This window comes from Bombus impatiens, unplaced genomic scaffold (assembly GCF_000188095.3).
Source record: "Bombus impatiens unplaced genomic scaffold, BIMP_2.2 scf_1506, whole genome shotgun sequence".
Taxonomy (NCBI): domain Eukaryota; kingdom Metazoa; phylum Arthropoda; class Insecta; order Hymenoptera; family Apidae; genus Bombus; species Bombus impatiens.
This window is the reverse complement of record NT_177925.1, coordinates 812,576-819,562: the sequence shown is the minus strand read 5'-3', so window position 1 is coordinate 819,562 and position 6,987 is coordinate 812,576. Positions and strand designations below refer to the sequence as shown.

Genomic DNA, 6,987 nt, shown 5'->3' with positions numbered 1-6,987 from the left:
AACAGCAGTCGATGACGTTACTGTGAAATAAGTTAAGGTGTTTAAATAATCAGCCAGGTAAAATTCTTATTAATCGTTATATTATATTATCGATATTCGTTCATTTACTTGTGCTAATTACAAAATAAAATGTTTTTTTTCTTGAATAACACCTACATCACTGTCTGCGATATTTAAAATTCATATTTAATGCTTATTTAAAAGTCAGGTACCTTTTTCATTGCTCTCAAGTTAAACGAGTAAATTTATTCGTTATAGTTGTAACATAATATGGCTATTTATTTCAATACCACCTGCATCGCTGTACGTGATACAGTTATTAATTATGTAGCGAATAATATGAACTAATTGGCTGTAATCGCGGTTAGGTATTTCTTCGTTTGATATATCAACGGATCTATTAGACTATTAGCGAGAGACTTATTCATTCTTTGAAGAAGTATCAAATTCTATGAAAACTAATTAAATGATTATATTCGATTAGTATTCGACAATGTCTATCATATTCAGCCACCTTCTCTTATAAAAGATTCTGCTCGGATCAATTATTTTATAATAAATTGCAGATTATACCACGGTATATTATAAGATATTTGTCTATAGCTCTTTTTTTCTAATTCATTGATTTTATTATTAGTCTTATTGGTTTTTCCCGTGAGTATCTGTTGTACGTACATTTCCACTATGCTCAGATTTTTAACATCGTTGTGCGAACATGTGCGTGCAATAAACATTCGTTTCGAGCTTACTCACGACCGCGACCGCGAAATTCGGTAGATCGAAAGGAAAAACCAGGGACGAGAGCATGTTCTAATATTAAGTCACGTTCGTTTATTTCACTTGGGCTAGAATTTAAAATATGAGCTAAAATTCACCTTTTTCCGTACAAGAATGTGTGAAATTTTACGTGCAAGAAGACACTTCGTGACAGGCAGATTTTTGAATCAAAGCAATAATTTTGAACACTGCCTCTGCACTTCCGAGTATATGCTTTGATAAAGAGATCACCTGAGATTATTTCTTTCTTAGTAATATAGTTAGAGTCAATTATTGCACTTGATTGAGTCTCGACGATGTATTGGTGTATCGTGCACACTTTCTACTTTGATGATTCATCATAATATTTTACCAATTTTCATAACTTAATTATAAGCACATACCATTATTCAATAATTAATTATTAAATATATAAATCTAATATATTCTTACACGCACAAGTTTGTTTTACTTTCAAATATAAGATCATGTCACTTCTATGAAAACTAATTAAATGATTATATTCGATTAGTATTCGACAATGTCTATCATATTCAGCCACCTTCTCTTATAAAAGATTCTGCTCGGATCAATTATTTTATAATAAATTGCAGATTATACCACGGTATATTATAAGATATTTGTCTATAGCTCTTTTTTTCTAATTCATTGATTTTATTATTAGTCTTATTGGTTTTTCCCGTGAGTATCTGTTGTACGTACATTTCCACTATGCTCAGATTTTTAACATCGTTGTGCGAACATGTGCGTGCAATAAACATTCGTTTCGAGCTTACTCACGACCGCGACCGCGAAATTCGGTAGATCGAAAGGAAAAACCAGGGACGAGAGCATGTTCTAATATTAAGTCACGTTCGTTTATTTCACTTGGGCTAGAATTTAAAATATGAGCTAAAATTCACCTTTTTCCGTACAAGAATGTGTGAAATTTTACGTGCAAGAAGACACTTCGTGACAGGCAGATTTTTGAATCAAAGCAATAATTTTGAACACTGCCTCTGCACTTCCGAGTATATGCTTTGATAAAGAGATCACCTGAGATTATTTCTTTCTTAGTAATATATTTAGAGTCAATTATTGCACTTGATTGAGTCTCGACGATGTATTGGTGTATCGTGCACACTTTCTACTTTGATGATTCATCATAATATTTTACCAATTTTCATAACTTAATTATAAGCACATACCATTATTCAATAATTAATTATTAAATATATAAATCTAATATATTCTTACACGCACAAGTTTGTTTTACTTTCAAATATAAGATCATGTCACAATAATAAAAATTTTAGAATTTATACATCAATTAATAGCAAAGTAAATAATGATAATAAATTATTTTCAATTAAAGAAATTTCTCTTTTCATGATAGTTTCGCTATTAATTCTCAAAGACCATTGTAAATTGCTAACATTTTTGTCACATTAACATTTGCTAACATTTTGTTTTTCTATTTATTACAATGTTTGAATCATTGAAAAATAGTTATTAATAATTGTATGAATAATTAAGTAATATACCGTAATGATATTCTTACTAAACAATATTTTGTTTAATAGTAGCAGCTATACTCATGTAATATAAAAACTTTTCATTAAGAACATAATCTTATCCGTAATTGTTACTGAACATTGTTTTAAATATGTTCTCTATTTCTCAATTTCATCAATTTCACTGTTTGAATACGATAAATTTGCGCGCGCTCGTGCCTACGAAAATCGAGCGTTCCTATTGGCGGAATATATTCCGAAGTCAAATAGAACGTGCCTATTGGCGCAGAATATTGCCAAGTGACATTGAGCGTTCCTATTGGCGCAATATATTGTGACGTCATATCGAGCGCTCCTATTGGCTGGAAAGTCGTAGTTTCAACCGAGCCGAGCGGTGACATGAAAGTCGTGCTGCGTAAATTCGTCTCGTCGAGTGTTATCCTGTTTTTTAGTACCTTTATTTCGACTTTATCAACGATTCTGCACTTCTACCTGGTTAATTCAAATAGTAAGTTCGTATTTAATCGTTTATTGATTATAATTTTAGTGAAATTATATTGTATCGCGAAATTTTTCTTTTACTTTTGTCATTAACTGCGTATTTGACAGTTTGCAGTTACTGATCGTTTTTATTACTGATCTTTGAGGTAGAATTTGGTTTCTATTTATGCTTTATTTCACAATAATTGCTTTATTATTGATGTTTTGTACATTTATCCTTAACTGTATTTCTGATAGGGTTAGGTTAAAATTATCGATAATTCACATTACCGGCTTTTACTATAATTTGTTCTGTTATTGCAAATTGTTGGTTTTGTCGTACATTTATTTGAAATTGTTGGTTTTCTTTTGTGTAGATTATTGGCTAGACACGCGACTGAAAACACTCACAGACGCCATAAGCGATCGACAATCGATAATTCGAACTGAAACAACATGAACGTCATAGATGATTATTAATAAATCGTATCGTTGATTTTTTATGCCGATTTAGCAATGACTGACGTATTATAACAAAGCAGAGGTACGTATACAACTATTTTCTCTTTTTATTGGATCGATAGTAATCGATATTTGCTAAATAATTGCTATACAGCTTCCGATTGGCATATAGTAACATCATTTTATAAATAGTTGCATAATTTGTTGAAAATATCAAGATGAAACAAAAAGAGGTTAAAGAAATCACATTTGAAACTGTTCACATATAAAAATGTTTCGGGTGTATAGATTATCGTTAATAATCGGACATACTATTAATGAATTAATGTTTTTATATTAATATATAGCAAATTATACAAATCATTTAATTGTTATTAAAAAACAATCTATTTGTATAGTAATTAGATTTTAACACAATTTCAATTTTTATTGTTATTAATATTTCAAGTTTGAATAGAGTTTTATTTTTCATTACCTTAGACTTTTTTTTAACAATGAACGATATATTTTTAAGAACAAATTATAATATTTCATATGTTTTGTTTCAGTTTTTCATAATTTTTACTATTTCCTGTGCTTTGGGAAGGACGCAGTGATGCTTCAAAACTAAGCATGTAAGAATCTTTGCATATTGTACACCAATTAATTTTATTCCTTGTATTTTGCTATAATTACTCGCAATAAAAAAGCAAGTCTGATTTTATACTTCAATATCAGAATTTCAGTTGTTACAGTAATTAAAGTTCACTAATAATTTAACTTTCCTATTGTTATTAAAGTTTAAGGTTTTCATAGAATTCCATATTATGTTATTTAACATTTTTTGTTGAATCATTACTTAAGTTTCAAAATAAATTATTCACGCATGTATTATTTATATATCTATAAGAAGACATATGTTTTGTTAAAGGTTTATCACTCCTTCCTCTTCCTCCTGCTTCCTGAAAAGGACCTAGTGGTGTTTCAAAAGTCAAGAATGTAAGTAATATGTAAATTATTTAATTTTATCGCTATATATTTCAATTTGCTACTTCTAATTTGAATATTGTCATTAAAATTTTAATAGAGATTAATAGACATTAATCCTCCACTGCTTTAAATTTTCCAATTGATTAACGTCATATTATATTATAATATAATATAAGCAAATATAATATAATATGAGTAATAATATAAAATATGATATAATATGAGCAAATTATGATATTCCATGCATTGTTACAGTTTTTTCCATGATGGGATTGCATGACTCCTCCTTGATAACGGTCTTCACGACGACTTTCCCTGGGCTACCATAGCATCGATGACTACGTTCCTCGCATCTTATCGTGAGTCGCATGCATTTTTGTCCCTCCGGTCACTCAATCATGTCGTAGGACGAAAGGTCCGAATCGACACGGGTGACTGGTTGTATTACGTAGAAATTTTTGCGAGCATAGTGACCGCGGGTATTTTTTATACCCGTGAGTAGTAACATTCTTTTTTTAAATTTATTAGTTTAGGATAGGTCTTCTTGCATATCGCGTTTTTGTTTCTGTTAATTATATGATATACTGAACAATTTTATATTAACAATATTAATAATACTACTAACTGATAAAAACGATATTATATTAATAATTAGTTTGAATATTTGTGATTGAAGATATACATGTATGTTCACTGTGATCACTTTTAAAGTTGGAGTGTATTAAGAATGTATATCTAGAGAGAGTTGCAATGATTTAATTAAATATTTCGTAGTGATGAAGTCGGATTACATATTTAATAATAACGATAATAAGTCATTTTTTTATTTCACCTGGCACTATTACGATGGATTTAATTGTTTGCCATTCATTTTTTAATTTGACTATTAATTGAAAATATACATATAGGGATAGTAAAGTTCAGTCCTGCCGTACAAATATGCATGGAATTTCATGGGCAAGAAGAAATTTCGCGACAGGCAAATTTTGGAATCAAAGCAGCAAGTTTTGAACATTGTTTTTGTACTTTTGAAAATATGCTTTGACGAAGGAATTGCCTGAGGTTGTTTGTAATAATATCTAACTTTGAGTTGAGTTATTAAATAAATTTGTTATTCATTGTCAATTTGTCTCTTTTGTAGTGAAATTTCAATAGTTCGTAGAATCAATTATTTGAATGAATCATTATATTGCATTGATCTTATTTATTGATTCTGTTTTTTATAAATAAATTCAATATTAGTATTTCGGTAAATTATAAAATTAATAACCTAGACTATACAGTGATAGTAATAGAGATAAAGTTCGAAAATGCAAAATAAAGAAAGATTAGTCCGTTAGATACAAATTAGATGCACTAATACGTTTTTTAGTTAGGATTTTCAGGTTTAACCCCTTCCGTATTCAATGCCAGGATCTCACTCACGTGCTCAGGTGCTACTTGGGTGAGAGAAAGGCAATGAGTACGATGACCATTGATTTTATAATAATTTGTAAGCGACTGACGATGAGTTAGCGTATCGTGCACGACGTACTTTCCACATAGTGTGTGTGGTTAGGCTGTGGAATTGCGTCGTTCAGTATTTATTCCATTTACTACAAATATAAATAATAAAAAATAAATTCAAAAAAATATCATTTCAATCACAACCTGTAAAAACAAAGATTCGTTATCGAATACAGGGAATCAGAGATACTAGTGTCATTAATTTTATTGTTAAATTATAATAAATGGCACCACATATCGTACCATCTACAATTTCTTTGAAAAATAAATACACTCTCTGAATTATGAATATTTGCAATTAAAATTGAGATTAACTTTTATTGCATTTTGCGCAATGGTCGCTAGCATTCGTCAGTCGATTTCAGGAAAATGGTACGTACCTTAGAGTATGCATGCTGTGTGTTAAGCTCGGGTGTCGGAGGCGTCCCGGGACGTCCTCTCTAGTGTAGGACCTTTGCGCCCGAGCGTTTGCGTGAGAACCGTGGAGCGAGTGTGTTGGTGTGCCCGTTTTGCCATTTTTAAATATTTGTGGTATGTCTGTTAATTATAAGTGGGTAGGGCCGGGCAGGTTGGCACAGTCTCTGGTCGGGTAGGCGCGTTTTCGTGTGACCAACCTGTTTCTGGAAATCTAATTTGAAAAATCGAGGGTGAAACTGGCACGGGTAGAGCATGCTCTCGTCTCTGGTTTTGCCTATCGATCTTTCGAATTTCGCGGTCGCGGTCGCGAATGGGTCGAAACGAACGTTTATTGCTCGAGCACGCACATGCGAGTGAGCAACGATCACTGCCGTGATTGTTGGTCAGTCCATGTGCACTTCAATCAGCTTCAGCGGTTTATATTAAGCTTCCGCGGTTTATATTTTTATTTTACCTTTATAAGTTTTTTTTTTGTTTGGGATTTAGAAGTCTCGAGCTTAGATTTAAGTTGCAGCGGGCATTGCGCCCGAAGAAAGAAGAGGCTATAAGCTGAAGAGGCCCGGCAACCTGCCACTCAAGAGGGCAACTACTAATGGCTCCCTATCCTCTGGATCATCCAGAGCATGGGAAGTCATTATTGTTACTACTTTGTCACTATGCTCGATTTTAGTACTTGTAGTAGTAGTAGTAGCAGTAGTAGTAGTAGTAGTTTGCTTTTTTGGCCGATGTATATATCGGTCCATCGTCCCATTGGGCAAATCGCGATTTTTCTTATTAGTGTTACGATAAATTAATTACGGGTTGTATTAGAGTTGCGAAATAACATCGCGGCTTTTCATTAGTGTGGCGAGAAAATGATTACGGTTTGAATTAGAGTTGCGAT

At 31.7% G+C, this 6,987-nt stretch overlaps 1 long non-coding RNA gene across 1 annotated transcript; it reads left to right on the top strand.

The window, feature by feature from the left end:
• Positions 1-3,163: 3,163 nt before the first annotated feature.
• Positions 3,164-4,691, top strand: LOC117152414. Its single transcript, XR_004462798.1, has 4 exons — positions 3,164-3,294; positions 3,761-3,826; positions 4,123-4,190; positions 4,437-4,691. It is a non-coding gene; the product is annotated as an uncharacterized LOC117152414 (long non-coding RNA).
• The last annotated feature ends 2,296 nt before the right edge of the window (positions 4,692-6,987 follow it).